This window comes from Echinops telfairi, unplaced genomic scaffold (genome assembly GCF_000313985.2).
Source record: "Echinops telfairi isolate 266 unplaced genomic scaffold, ASM31398v2 ScPeMD7_3533;HRSCAF=4204_0, whole genome shotgun sequence".
Classification (NCBI taxonomy): domain Eukaryota; kingdom Metazoa; phylum Chordata; class Mammalia; order Afrosoricida; family Tenrecidae; genus Echinops; species Echinops telfairi.
The window spans coordinates 61,226,129-61,238,516 of NW_022107431.1; positions in this window are offsets into that span (position 1 = coordinate 61,226,129).

Genomic DNA, 12,388 nt, shown 5'->3' on the forward strand with positions numbered 1-12,388 from the left:
CGGGCGAGTGGAGCAGCGCCCTGAAAACACCCTAGCCCCACGGCAAAACGTACTGTTCCTTGTTTAGGTGCTAAGGGATACGACACCTTCCCCTACCCACCCAGTGAAAACTTGTTGTTCCTCATCCATATCATAAATAGAACTTGAATAGAAAATAAACGTTCCGTAACTTTCCAATGTGCACAGCTGGCACGTCTCCTTTCTGGTATATTTTGTCATTTGCCAAATGTTTGAATTCACTCTGTCTCGCTGGCTTTACTTGTTTTGAAACCTTCAGGCCTTTTCCCACCGCAGCCCCCAACTACGAACTGCCCCGGGCTCCGCGTCCTACCCCAGCACTGGGCACGGTCGCTGTGGTTTTGCTGTTGCTGTAACTTCTAATAGCCGTTTAAGACATTGGGGAAACGAAATTGACACCGTCGGTGAAAGCAGCCGGAATGACTGATCCTGAAGGAGGAGACTAACGAAACCCTCCGACAGTCGCGTCCTGGTGGTGCAGTGGTGAAGCGCTCGGCTGCAAACTGAAAAGTCCGCTTCTGCAAAGATTTACAGCTTTAGAAACCTCGTGGAGTGGTTCTGCTGTGCCTACGAGGGTCACACGGGGTCAGGATCCACTCCTGGACGTTGTTGTGGGTTGGACTTGGTTAGGAGAGTTGAGTGTTTTACCGTTTATTTCTGAAGCAACTTGAAGTGGTCTCACCATATGCCATCCTCCTTGTGACAAGATTTTATGGTGCATACTTCATACTTTTTTGTAAAAATATCAAACAAAAAAGGGATGACATCTGAATAACTACTATAATCGGTTTTTTTAGAGTTTTGATCTCCTGTGTACAATTCCTAGAACAATAGGTCTATTGATTGACATCTGCCAGTTATCCAGCTTTCGCCTTTGTGCCTGACAATGTGAAGTTCAATTCACAATAACATTGACATAATGTACCGAGCCACATCCTGTTTGTTCCTTTATTCATATTACATATGTGTGTAATATATGTACATATAAATGCAAAATTATGTCAAGGCCTGGAAAAATAAATTCATGTGTATGTGTGAGTATGTGTATAATCAAGAAGGAAAATACTTTTTTTTTTAATTTGGTAGAAATAATCATTTAAGTACACAAAGTTTAAGTCTTCTAACTGGCTCATTCCTACACTAACTAGCCCAATACTTGTCAATTCAGTTCAGCATGCTTATCTTAATCCTGCCTTGGGTGCAATGTAGAATTTTTTAAAGCACATCTGCCTTTTAGAGATGGTAAGTATGCATCACCGCCATTCCTATTTCCTTGAATGACATTCCTAGATCCTAGATTACAAAAAAAAGGACACTGAAGGGCATATATGTTCCTTTTGAAGGACATAACAGAAAATTTATAATTAAGCAGCAATTTGCCTCAGAAAAACAAAGTCCACGAGACTTATACTAATTCAACTGTTCTTCAATCCCTGCAAGCACAAGGAAGAAGAACATGGCTAATGTGTGTTCATTTAAATGCCAAGGGAAGCAACTTGTTTAAAGATAAGCATATGGTGCTCAAAGTACATGTAGTTCTTAACTGGCCCATTCAGGAGTCAACTGATAGAAAATCAATTCCACTTTCTCTACCATGGAAGTAACAACTGTAACAGGTAATGTTTAGAGAGTGTTTAAAATGTGCTAGATACTGCCCAGTTATACAATGTCTCGTGGTCAGACAATACAATTCCAATGATATAATTGTTATTCCCATTTCACAAATGAGGAACTGAAGTTAGAGCCCATATATTGGCAAGAAACAGTAGTATCACAATGAAAACCTGGAGTTAGAAGGGGGCAGAGGAAGTACAGCATGGAGAAAGGAAATATTAACAGAAGAATTGGCAAACCGACAAAGAAGCCTTCTCACTAAAATTCAAATAAGTATAATGAAACTTGTAGGTCAATAAATCAGTCTTATATGTGAAATGAACTCAGCGTTATAACAACCAGCCTTCCTGGTCTGCCAGAGATTAGTGGATTCCTCGCTTTCTCCCAAGAAGATGGCATTCAGGCACCCTTCAGTCCTAGAATTAAACTCAACCCCTCATCTTTCAGCCGATCATTAGACTGGCCTACAAGGTAAACAATAACATCTTTAGAACCATCAGAGATCAAAAGGGCAGCGTCTGTCTTCAGAGGAAGGGATAGGAAAGAAGGATTGATGGAACCAGTGAACACAGGAAAGAAGTGGAGTGTTGTAAAATTGTGGGGATTAGAAGCAATCTCACAATACAAACTGTATCTGAATTGTTCAATGGAAACCCAAATTTAACCACATGGGCAAACTTTCTCCCTCAACACAATAAAAACATTAAAAAAAATAATTTTAAGTGAATCAGTCCTTTGTCCTTGCTGTCAATGAGTAAGACTGACCACTCAATTCCCTGCCGTAGAATCAGAACAGACTAACAACACTGCAGAGTAGAGTAGACCTGCCCCAGTGGGTTTCCAAGAGAGTAACTCTTTACTATAGTTGAAAGCCAGTCTGCTCTGAAGCTGCAGGTGTTTTCCAACTGCTGACCTGGCAGCGAGCAGCGCAATCGCTAACCCATCACACCACCAAGGCTCCTCATGCTGACCACACTGGATTGAAACCATTTGAGTAGGACCCATATATGTTCTAAAACCAAAGCACTAAACAGCCATCAAGTTGTTTCAAACTCATAGCTTGAAAAACAACCATAACTAGATAAACACAGAGAAAACCCTCTAGAAGAAAAAAAAAAAGAAGTACAAAATATTAAAAACTTTAAAATGGGTCACAAGGGAACTCAAATGATAGTGTGTTACATTTTAACCTAACTATATCTGCTGATATAGTTAAAGCTTATTGTGCCAACCTGGCTGATAAATACATGTGGGGTTAATTGAAGGGCAGAGAGATAAATGGTTCAGTGAGCCTCGCCTTTCTAGTTTTTGGGTCTCTTGCTTTCTGATGGTCGGACCAGGATGCAGCTGCCTTAGCCAGTGCCCTGCTTCAGCCGGCAAGGCTCACTTCCTGCAAGACATCCCCAAGGAGAAGCAGCATGGGCTCCCATGCAGCCCTGGGTGCTGGAGCGGCCGTGTGGGTGTGGAGACCCCTGCCAGCACTGAGATGCTTGCACATTCACTGACTTGGCTTTCCGCCTGCAGTCGGCGTCATCGCATGTGTTCTGTGAGATGGAGGAGGACTTTGTGGATTGGTGTCAGATATATGGGTTAATGTTGGACTTGTGAACTCGGGCAACACTGGGTTGGGATGTTTTCTTGATGTGCACTGAACTTTTACGTAAAACTCTCTCTTACACATGAGTTTCTGTGGATTTGTTTCTCTAAAGTACCCAGACTCACACATCTGCCATAATCGACTTTATAATGCTCTCTCTCTGATAGGGCTATTCACAGTCCCTCAACTAGCGTCAGAGAGAATTTACCAAAGGCATCATTCATGTGGAGACCCTGTAAATAGATGGTAGGCTTCTGCTGTCATTCATAGCTTTATGCAAGGGAGTTTTCATAATTTAAGCTTTGATGCCATTTGCTCCTTCAGATTTGAATTTCATTATTTTCAATGCTTAGATCACACACACTGGTGTGCTTCTTCCATGTGGACTTATTTGAGACTTCATTTAGATGGGTGCTTGTTTCAGTACAAGACTCCAGACAATATTCTTTCTGACAGCCAGGCATCATCTAGTTTCTTCATCACACTTTACTATAGAACCTATATCTTCAGGGACCTCTTTATTAAGGAGAACAATCTTTTATGCCACACAGGCAGTCTGCAGGAAAGAAGGATGAATGGATGGCTGGAAACTCAAACAAATAAGCATTAATACAACAGAGTCGTTAGGTGCCATTGAGTCAGTTTTGACTCATTGTAGCCTTATATTCAACAGACGGAAACACCACCTGACTTTGTGCCATCTTCACAATTGTTATGTTTGAGCCCATTGTTGCAAACCACTGTCAATCCATCTTGTCGAAGGGACTTCCTCTTTCTTTCCTATCCATCTCCTTTACCAAGCATGATGTCCATTTCCAAGCACTGGTCTCTCCTGATACCAGGTCCAAAGTACATGAGAAAAAGTCTCCACATCCTTCTCTCGAAGGCAGTGGTTCTCAACATTCCCAGTACCGTGACCCTTTCATACAGTCCCTCATGCTGTGGTGACCCCCAACCATAAATTTATTTTTGTAGCTACTTCATAACTGTAATTTTGCTACTGTTATGAATCGGGGGACCCCTATGAAAGGGTTGTTCGACCTCATGGCTTACAGGTTGAGAACCACTGCTCTAAGGAGTTTTCTGGCTGCACTTCTTCCAATACAGACAGAGTTGTTCTTTTGACAATCCGTGGTACTCTCAACATTCTTCACCAGCACCAGGATTCAAATGCAGGGATTCTTCTTCAGTCTTCTTACTCAGTGTCCAGCTTTCACACATAGATGAGGCACTTGAAAAGGAGGCACCATGGCTTGAATCCCTAGTCCTCAGAGTGACATTCTTGCTCTTCTACGCTTTAAAGAGATCTTGTGCAGTAGATTGACCCAATGCAATGCATCGTTTGATCTCTTGACTGCTGCTTCTGTGAGCATTGATTGTGGATCCAAAAAAGACAGAAACCTTAACAACTTCAGTCTTTTCTCAAAATGAGAAGGAACAGCTGAAAACATCTATTAAGGATTGGAACATGGAATGTTCAATGTATGAATCCATGAAAATTAGAAATCATCAAAAATGAAATGGAATGCATAAGATCAAGTTCTAGTTATCGGTGAGCCGAAATGGACTGGTATTGGCTAATTTGTATCAGAAAACCGTATGGTTTACAATGCTCCCAATGAGAGATTCGAGGAGAATGGCCTAGAATTCATTGTTCAAAAGGACATTTCAGAGGGTAAGGGGAAGGTAGGGGAATGAGGAGAGGAAGGAGGAATTGATCACAATGATCAATGCATATAATCCCTCCCCAACCCCCCAACCCCCACAGCCCTGTCCAGAGGGATAAACAACAGAAACATGGGTGAAGGGAGATAGAGGTTGGTGTAAGACATGAAAACAATAATAATTTATCAAGGGGTCACCAGGGTGAGGTGGGGTTGGGAGGGAAAAAGGAAGAACTGATACCAAGGGCTGGAATAGGAAAGTTACAAAAATGATAATGTCAACATATGTACAAATATGCTTGATACAATTGATGTATGGAAAGTTATAAGAGCTGTAAGGGCCCCTAATAAAATGATAAAAAAAAAAATAGGACATTGCAAGATCTTGAAGTACAATGCTATCTGTGATAGGAAAATATCTATCTGAATACAAGAAAATCCAGTCAATAAACTAGAGTAGATACAGGATAGTAAACATTCGTGTGTGCCAGATTTTATTTATTTTCCTCCCTTTCTTTCTTTGCCCCTCGCTCACTTGCTCTCACTCTCGCTTGCGCTCTCTGAAAGAGTGTTGGAAGTATGAAAACCAAAGGCACCTTAGGAAGAAACTTCTGCAAATATCCCTTCGAGCTAAATGGGGGAAACTTCCCCCAATGGGCAGAACAACCTGGTCCTACCCCAGCCTGGTACTGACCCATTGCCATGGCTACCCTATTTTTCATGCCCAGTTGCTTATAGCTCCTCCCTTCTTCCACTGCCCAAGGTGAGGTGGTCCTGTCCACCCACTCCACCTATACCTGTACTGTTGAGTCAGAAGAAATAACAAGTTACTGGGTAAAAAGTAACCCCAACCCCAGTGACCCTCCCCCTGTGGTGCCAATAATGTTGTCAGTGATAGATAATATCCATATGACTTCAAAAAAGACCAATTAATAGGACTATCTTAATATTTATGTGCCAAATACTGATGCCAATGATAAAGAAATTAAGGATTTTTACCGACTTCTACAGCCTGAAATTGATCAAATATGAAACCAAGACACACTGATAATTGCCAGTAATTGGAATTTAAAAATTTAGAAACAAAGACAAGCATTGATTGTTGGGATATCTGGTCCTGAGGACAGAAATGAAGCTGGAAATCACATTGTGTTCGATGGGGTTGATCAAGAAGTAATTATGCATTAACAAAACATCTCAGCCCTGGCTAGATCAAGTCCATAAGTTCAATATTAGCACATAAGTCTGATATTAGCCCTTCAATTCCTCTTCAGATTCATGAGGCACATGCAATGATGCCAAATGCAGGAAGATCACAAGCCGGTGGGTGGAAAGTCCTCTGGATCCAATGGCAGTGGACGCATCTCCAGAGCTCTGGCTGCTGTCAGCGTGGCTCCATGTAACTCTTCAGCAGGAATGTGAAGCAGAGAAAGTGTGTCCCGCCTCCAGGGAGGAAGAGAGGAAGTCCCAGAACCTCATGAGAAGGCCATGCCCATAAGGAGGAGTCACCAGGCTGTGACCTCATTAACAGGCTGGATGTCACCCTTTCATTCTTATTTCTCAAGTTGACATGAACTTGTGTAACTACTACATACATGATAGAATTTTGCAAGACCATTAACTTATTCATTGCAAAATCTTTCTTTCAACAACATAAATGGCACTATACAAGTGGACCTGGCTAGATGAAATACAAAGGAATCGACTTGATTATAATGGAGAAGCTTGATATTATCAAATCAGAATTGCTCATATGCAAATGCAAGTAGAAGCTGAACAAAGTAGAATCAAAGTCCAATCTAGTGTATACCCCCACTTGAATTTAGAAATCATCTTAAGAAGAGATTTGAGACATTGAACGGTAATGACTGAAGACGAGATGAGTTGTTGATGACATCAAAGACAATCATACAAGAAAAAAGAAAAGTGAGAAAGAGAAATCATTATAATGGTAGGAAACAAAGAAAAGACCAAAATGAATGTCAGGTGAGACTCCGAAACTTGCTCTTGAGTATAGACTAGCTAAAGTGAATGAAAGAAATAATGAAGTAAAAAGTTGACAGGCAACTTCAAAGGGCAGCTTGGAATTATAAAGCATTAGAATGAAATGTGCAAAGACTTCGAGTTAAGAAAACAAAAGAGAAGAACATGCTTGATGTTCCTCAAACTGAAAGAACTGAAGAAAAAAAATTAAGACTTGAGCCGTAATACTGGAGGAGTCCAGGAGCAAGATAATTAATGCACAAAAAGCATTTTAAAAATATGCAGTGCATAGAGTTACCGAATCAAAAAGAATGGGTTAGTGTTCAACCATTTTAAGTGGTAGCACACGATTAAGAACTGCTGGTATTTGTAAAAATGATACAGAGGCACCAGCTGACCTCTTCTGACTTCACAAGTGGAGACAAGGAAACTCACCATTAGCATTGGCCCAAATCTGATTCTTATGAAGTCGAGTTCAGATATGCCTTTGTCCTCCAAACTTTCTATCAATTCTGACGCCATTTTTACTCCCCATGTTTCTTCTATTTCTCTGCTGGATTTAAAAATTCATTACAATATTCATCAGAACTCACAGACAGTACTTTAGACTATGGGGTTTACTAGGGAAGTAATTGGTCACAATTCAGGAACAGGATCACTCAGGATGGAGTTCTTCAATCAGAACTGTCTCCTCTCATCCCTGCTCAGAGATACAACTCTTTCCAGCCCTTGGTCTCTTAATTCAGTGGTCTCTTACCCTGGCCTCTACCGTGCTTGGGCAAATGTTATAAAGATTGTTTTGTTCTGTCAATTATGTGCTTGAATGCACTGTGCTTTGCCAGTAAGCCTTGGCCCAAAGGCACTCAGCTTTAGCTCCATGGGTCAGCAAACCTAGTCCCTCTAGATAAATACCTCAAGGCAACTGATTTATTCAGAAGCCTCCTGCCAGAAGGTACTCAGCTTTGTTGCTCCATGGGCCAGGAAGCCCACTGTTCTGTTTCACGTTGGTCTCCTGGTTCTGCCGCCTCCATGGCCATCACCTGTCAATGTCTCTTGCTAACTATTGTGTTGCAGTTCTCTGTCTTTTAGATCAAGGGGGTTCACCTTCACAGGGACCTCAGGTCCAGGAAATGAGCTTCACTCCAGGCTCTCCTTTCTTGATGGTAAAGATCTATGATGACTCTTTCTAAACTAGGAGGGAGGGCAAAAGTGACCAATTCCCATGTGAGGATTCCATGTGTGTGATTTACATAATCCTACCTTGAGAAGGTATTTTATTTACTTTATTAGCCCGTTCTCCAATGTCCTTCGTGGGCCTCAAGCAGGAGTCCTGGTGGTGCTGTGGGTTAGTCATGGGGCTGTTGACTGTCAGAATGGCAATTAAAACCATCAGTCACTCCAAAGGAGAAATATAAGGCTATCTGAATAAGTAAATATGTACAGTCTTAGAAGCTCTAAGATTCACTATGACTTAGAATTGACTCAATGGCAGCGGATTTGAGTTTTGGATTTTACTCAGTCGTTTGGTGGCTTTTACAAAGACTATGACTACACAGATCATATTAAGTACTTCACAGCAGTGACATATTAACGCATGAAGTCCAAGTTACACCGATGTCAGTGGCAAAAAGCAAGGCTTCAGGAATTGCTGGACTATCAATTGAGATGTTTCAACAAAGAGACGCAATTCTTGAAGCACTCACTCCTCTATTCCAAGAAGTTTGAAGACAGCGACCTGACCATCCAAATGGAAAGGATTCATACTTGTGCTCATTCCAAAGAAAGGCAATCCAACAGAATCCAAGAGAATTACTAAATTGTTGCTCTTGTTAGGTGCCACCTAGTTGGTGCCAAGGCATAGTGACCCTATGTTAAACAGAACCAAATACTGCATGGTCTGGTGTCAACCTGACAATCATTGTTATATTTGAATCTGTTGTGACAGCCACTGAGTCAATTCGTCTCACTGAGTGGCTTCCTCTAGTTCACTAACCCTCTACTTTATCAAACATCATGTCCTTCTCCAAAGCCTGGTTCTTGATATGAGACCAAGTCTCACCGTCCTTGACTGTAAGGAATTTCTGTCATTGTCTCCTCCATGACAGATTGGTCCATTCTTTTTGCAGTGCATGATCACTCAAGATTCTTTGGAAATCTATCAAATAATGTCATTAACACCACCCACAAGTAATATTTGCTGAAGGTAATTTAAAAACAGTTGCAGAAGTTCATGGACAAGAAATGGTCAGCATTTAAGCCAGATTTAGACTCGTCCATGGAATGAAGGCTATCATTGCCGATGTCAGATGGATCTTCGATGAAAGCACAGAATATCAGAAAGATGTTTGCCTTTTAAAATGTATTGACTACAAAAAAGCGTTTGACTTTATCACTGTGAAGAATAGGAATTTCAAAACACTTGATTATGTTTATGGGGAACCCACACATAGATCAAGATGTTGTCAAAATACTGCATGGTTTAGAGTCAATAGAGGTGTACATTATGGTTGCATTCCTTCAACATACTCATTCAATCTGTATGCTGAACAAATAATCCAGGATGATGGATTATATGTAGAAAAAGATGGCACAAACTGGAGGAAGACTGAGATGTAGTCAATTAATAGGGCCCCTGTCACCATCATCACTTATGTGGTGTATTATAAATTCTAGCCTCTATTTACACAATTATAAGGCCAGGTTGGAGGGAGTTCTATTACAAGATTAAGGTGGGATGTGTTCTAAATCTCCACATTAGTGGAATTGTGTCTCAAGTCACCACCTTTTGCTTCCTTGGGGTATGACCAGATGAAAGGCAAGAACCACACCGTTAAAGCCATTGCTCTGTGTACCAGAACCATCTCAGAAACAGAGAATCCCCAGGATCATTGGAAGAAAGCCACAGTGAAGTGTGTTCAAGATCTTTGTCTGAACTGGCACCAGAGGTACCAGCGGCTGTGCCATGGAGACCAAGAAACAGAACAGAGGGGCAGCAGCACTAAGACTGTGGCACTGTGAGGAAGAGTGACAAGTGGCTTCCTGGACCACAGAGGCAAAAGCCAAGGAACCAGGTAGCCGAGAGGCTGAGAACCAGAACGACTTGACTATTGGCTGGGAAGAGTCACTACTGTGGACCAATGACTGTGTCCTTATTGTTTACTGATCTGAACTTGCTTACTAAATTCCAAACTTCTCTGATAAGCCCCCACAATTGTGAAATCTGTGTATGACTTCTCTGTGGCTCTTGCAAGGAATGATTGAACCAAACAGAAAAGTAGATTGTTGTGGAAATATCACTTGGTACCAGAATAGGTAAAGAAAGAGAGTGGAGACGTGTCTGACCTCTGCCTTGTGGCCATGTTCAGCCTTCGGTACACGTGAAGATAGACGCTCCTTCTCCTTTGTGCAGCCAGAGAAGGAGCTATGGCCCTCTGAGCTATTCCTTGCAAACAGTCTCTGACATGTGATATACGGATGAAATGGTCTTGTTTTTTGACAGTGAAAACAACTTGAAACGTTTGCAGGTGAAGATCAAAGATTGCAGCCTTCAGTGTGTGTTGCGTCTGAACAAAAGAAACATTATAATCCCCAAAATAGGCTCAAGGATCAATAGAAAAGATTGAAGTTATCAAGGATTTTATTTTACACAGGCAATGCCCTTGGAAGCAGCAGTACAGAAAACAGACAATGGGTTGAACTGAGCAAAAGTGCTGGGAAACAGGTCTTTAAAGTGCTCAGAAGCAAAGATGTCAACTCAAAGACCAAAGTGCATCTAATGCAAGCCAAGGTCTTTTCGATCACTTCGTATGCATGCAAAAGTTGCATCCTAATTTGAATAAGGAAGACTAAAGAAGCTCTGGCACATGTGAATTATGTTGTTGGTGAAGAATATTGGATACATTATGAGCAAATTATGTTGTTGGTGAAGAATAGTGGATATATTACAAGCTGCCAGAAGAACAAACAATTCTGTCTAGAAAGAAGTACAGTCAGAGAACAGAAATGTGGGTGAAGGGAGACAGTGGATGATGTAAGATATGAAAATAATAATAATTCATAAGTTGTCAAGGGTTCCTGAGGGAAGGTAGAAGGGGGGGGGCGGAAATGAGGAGCTAATACCAAGGGCTCAAAATAGAAAGAAAATATTTTTAAAATGATAATGGCAATATATGTATAAAAGTGCTTGACACGAGGTACCACCTAACACCCTCAAAGGTAGCCCAATTCAAAAAATCAGAAGGCAACAAGTGTTGGAGGGGCTGTGGGGAGACAGGAACTCTCATCCACTGCTGGTGGACCTGTAAATATGTACAACCACTATGGAAATCGATCTGACGATATCTAAAACAGATGGAAATTGAGTTACCATACGACCCAGCAATCCCCCTACTGGGCATATACCCAGAAGAGGCAAGAAACAAACCAAGGCCAGAGATCTGTGCTCCAATGTTCATTGCGGCACAGTTCACAATTGCAAGGAGTTGGAAGCAACCCAAATTTCCATCAAATGACGATTGGATTAAAAAACTGTGATATATACATACAATGGAGTACTACGCATGGCTAAAAAGCAGTGATGAACGTATGAAGCACATCAGTGCATGGGAACAGCTAGAGGAAATCATGCTAAGTGAAGTAAGTCAGACACAAAAAGACAAGTACAACAGGAGTCCGCTGAGGTAAGCGTTAAAAAAAAATGCAAAAGGGGCATAGGGAAAAAACTGTATACAAACGTTCTTGGGGTGAGGACCGGGTAGTATGGCAGGGACCAGATCAAATGCAGGGATGCACATGGTAGACAATTGGGGAGGAGGTAGTAAAAGGGGAAAAAATGATGAAAATAAGGAAGAAATGGGTAGCGGGGGCACAGGGCGCTAACCCACCCAACGGGAGGGTATTGTTTTTATCTCCACAGGAGAAGAGGGACCAAACTTCAACCCAGTGCTCCAAAGTGTGAATGCAACATGCCGGCGTGGAGTAGGGAACCAGTAGAGAGATCTGTGGGGCTGGCTGGCCCCAGGCCCCAAAACAAAGTGAATGCCTGCCCCTCTTCCCAGAAGAATATATTTCAAAGGAAGGCACGGAATCCGCAGCTCCAGGAGAGGGACATACCTGATCAAGCACACAGAAGCAGATGACGGTGGAAGAGGAGAGACTGGAGCACATCCTGGCCCACCAGGCCTTGAGGACGATGACCCCAATTAGAGCAGCCAGTCCACAGAGAAGACCACATGGCCAGCCCCACTATGACACATGATGCCCCTCACTGACCCATGGCCTTGCAGGGGACAGCACCAGAGACACAGTGTGGGAATTGCACCTGATTTGATCCCGCCACACCTAGGCAAAGCACTGGGGGAGTGCAGCAAACAGCAAGGGAATGGAGCAGCAAGGTCCCCAGGGAATGCTGAAGGCAGACTTTGAAGACAGGGCATGGTGCCCCAACAGACTGGACTGGAAAACACTCCTAAAGGCCAACGATCCTTGAACTAACTACAAGCTTTTCTTTCTT